Raw genomic sequence first — 3,865 nt, 5'->3', positions numbered from 1 at the left:
GGTAGCACCAGACATTGAATTTCCCTGGTACGACGCTTTGGTAAGACCTTCTGAGAGCTGGGATGTGACAGAGGCAGCCATGTGCTTGTCGGACAGGTCATCCGTGTAAAGCCTTCCAAGGCTTCACACAGGTTGGTCCACCAAAAGCGGGATTTTCTCACCATCAACTGAGAAGGAGATGTTGTCGTTCCTGACTCCTTTCTGGATTGAGAGACTGCGGGACTTCGCTGGTTTTATTTTCATCCGGGCCCATGTTAGCAGCTCCTCAAGCCTTTTCAGGAGTCTGGAGGTGCATGCTGCTGTCTGAAGGAGGGTGGTGATATCATCCATGTAGCTCTGTAGGGCCGGGAGTCGCTGACCTGACTGGGATCTCAGGACTCCTCGGACCATCTGTCTTCCACCAATTAGGATGATCTCAAATGCTGCTGTGAAAAGGATGGGAGAGATGGAGCAACCTATTGTTATCCCTTTCTCCAGCTGGTGCCAACCAGTTGAGATCTCCTGGGTTGTGTAACAGACATGGAAGTTGTTGAAGTAGTTTGCTACTAGGCTCTGGATGCATGACGGTATATGGAAGAAGCTGAGAGCGAAAGTGATGAGCTGGTGGGGAACAGACCCGTAGGCATTTGCAAGATCCAACCAAACTACGTGGAGATCTGATTTATTGCGCTTGGCTGTCTGGATTTGTTTCCAGATCATGGCCGAGTGCTCCACGCAGCCTGGAAACCCTGGGACCCCTGCCTTCTGACAACTGGTGTGGATGTAGTTGTTTGCCAGGAGGAAGCTGGTCATGCGCTTTGCCACCACCGAGAAGAATATCTTCCCTTCCACGTTAAGCAGGGCGATGCCTCTGAATTGGCTGATGTTGTGGGAGTCTTTCTCCTTCGGGATGAAGGTGGTGACTGCTCTGCTCCATGCTGATGGGATGGATTGGGTTTTCCAGGCAATGCCTATCAGCTTCCACAAAAGCTTCAGGAGCCTGGGGCAGTTCTTGTATACCCTTTAGGGTACGCCGTTTGGTCCAGGTGCTGATGTGGCTCTCGCTCGCTCCACCACCTGTTTGACTTCAGACCATTTGGGGGGAGTGGTGTCAAACTGTGAGGAGGGCTCGGGTGGGCGAGGTACGTGCCCTGGTGGTCCGAGGGGGCTCTCCTTTTGGCTGTCACTGAGCTGGTCTTTGATGTATTCCTCCAGCTCCTGCTCGGTGGTCTGCAGTGTCCCGGTCTTCTTTTCCTCCAGCAGGCCCCGGGCGTACTTGAAGGGGTCCCGGAAGAAGCTCACCCATGCTAACTAAGATAGCTAATTATGTAAATCAGTGTCCATTTAGATAACAGCAATCAACAATATTCTGCACTTCTACTGTTCTCTTTTTCATTATTCAATATTGTACCCATATAGAATGAAAACCTCAGCTTTTCATCAATAACGATATAGTGTATACTATAGTGTATACTCTTTCTGCTTGCCTCCTCTCAGGAGGTCAGAGGTCAGGGTTAGCTGAAGAACAGCAGTGTTAACCAAAGAACTGGTATGAATTCAGTGTCTTGCTCAAGGACACTCTAACAACATATGAAAGAATACCAGATACATTTATATCTCTATGTAAGTAAGTGACTTTTGGTAGAAACCAAGCTACATACATACACACAGTAGTACTTCTAGGCACTAGTATCTTTATATTTTGCAGTCCAATGCAATAATAATAGATAAGCTGCCACAGACTTAAAGATCTCTTTCATTGCACATGATTTCATTAATATTTCTTATCTAACAATTCATGTAAAACAGCATGTGTGTTTTCCTGCTGTTCTTGAGAGTGTCTGGCATATCCTTTATTTGTTCTTTACAACATTTATTGTGAATTACAGTCTTTGCCCAGTTGCCCAATGAAAATATCCATGTGTTTGTAGTTCAGACACACACACACACATACACACACACACACACACACACACACACACACACACACACACACACACGTCCTAAGAGACCATCCAGCCTCCCTGCAGACTCAGTCTATTTGCCTGGCAGACTTGTGACACAGTACCTTATCCAGGCCGAATTACACCACTGTGCAACATTATGCATTCAGTAACCTACTTAGACAACAGAGGAAGTCTCCAAACTGCACCAGGTGTCCAAGGGAATAACTTCCTTTAACTGAGGCTATTTCCTGTTGATGGATACGTTTTCAAAACCTTTTTTCTCTGCTGGAACATGTTCTGAAATGTTCTCCTCGGCCTGCTCACAGTGAAACCAAAATAGAGAACTCTTGCCTCTTGCATGATGCCACCCCCTCTCCTTCTCCTTCTCCCTCTAATCCTTTCCCAGACTCCAAGGCAAGAGTCCGAGCCATCATCCTGATTGGGCCTTGCTGCTACATCACCACACTGGCCACTCACCTGTCAGGGCTAATGAGGAGAGGAGCCATTCTGCGTGCGCCCGCAGCATACTGATGTACACACTCAGAGCGGCTCAGTGCAGCTCGCGGGGAAGAACAGACAGTCCGCCTTGTAGCATTTCGCCAGAGTCAAAGCTGATGATCAATAATGCCTGCATCCGACAGCATTAAGCCCCAGCGGGATATTGATTGGGACATTGCTGACTTGGGCCTCAGGAGTGCTGAGTAGCACTTTACGGCCACAAGGTGTCTCACCACTCCTCCTGTGGTGGCACCCGCCTGAATGGACACGGTGGTTGATGCTCAGCTCGCCTCTCAGCTCTACACACTGAATGCACAGATAGTTTAAGAGCTGGGAAGATATGCAGAGACGCTGATTCAATTTGGTGCCAAACACTGGGAGACACTGCTGCTTGCATCTGATCACAAAAGGTGTGCAACTCATTTGGCTGCTTGTCCCTCGAGCCACCAAAACAGCTCCTTGATTTTAACAGTCGAAAACACCATGTGAGTTGCCATGCCCCATGTGTATTAGCTGTTACAATGCAGAGGTCATGCTGCCCTCAGCCCCTCCCGTTACTGAAGCTGAAGAATACAGGTCAGGTGATATCTTTTTATCGAAAGCTGGCACAATCTCAACACAAGCTCATATTTTTCATGAGCTGCCTGTGCTGGGAAGTTACAACAATGAGCCACAAGCAGGGCCGAAAGTTCCTGCAAAGCACGCTGTAGAATAGGCAGCATAAACAGACATTTCCTCTGGACTCCTACTGTTCCAGCACCACAAGACTCTCTGTTAAACATGGGGCAATAAACAGTCAGAAATAAGCAAATGTTTGAAATATAATGTGCTCCAAAGATGTGGCACAAATATCCCCTAATGAAAAATCACTATAATATTCCTATAATATTCTTACATGGACTTAAACAGTGCCTGATGTACTCAATAATCAATTTATAGTGACCTTTATGGTATTTACATATATTATATCACTATAATATTCCTTAGTAGGGACTTCTAGTGTGTCTCTGGTAACAGTGAATCTATGGGTACCTTGTTATTCTTAATTGTATTTTTTTTTAACCTCTCATGGTATCACAATAATATCCCTATCATCATTCTAGGACTTACAGGAATGTGATGGTGATGCAGTGTTTCCTAAAACTTATTCTAAAATGTATTATAGGGTGTTGTTTTTTCGCAAGGGTTGGTTTTTTTTAAATATTTTATTTCTGCTTCATTTGGCTCTGACATGACCATTTTTTGCAAATCACGGTATAGGCCTATCTTATAGCCCTACCCAAATAGCCTAAAACCATCCTATCACACACACACCAATCCTCGGGCTGCATCAGCTCTCTCCGTGTTTTCCAGCCCGCCTCTGTCTCGTCCCACTCACACTCTCTGTCAGAGCGCGGCGTTGACAACCACTGGCCACTGATCAGCCCACTGTGTCGGGGTTT

The sequence above is a fragment of the Centroberyx affinis genome, unplaced genomic scaffold (genome assembly GCF_046629955.1).
Source record: "Centroberyx affinis isolate AG114_WGS23_722 - 3 ecotype Tasmania unplaced genomic scaffold, CSIRO-AGI_Caff_v1 ptg000765l_1, whole genome shotgun sequence".
NCBI classification, from domain to species: domain Eukaryota; kingdom Metazoa; phylum Chordata; class Actinopteri; order Beryciformes; family Berycidae; genus Centroberyx; species Centroberyx affinis.
This window is presented reverse-complemented; position numbering follows the sequence as displayed.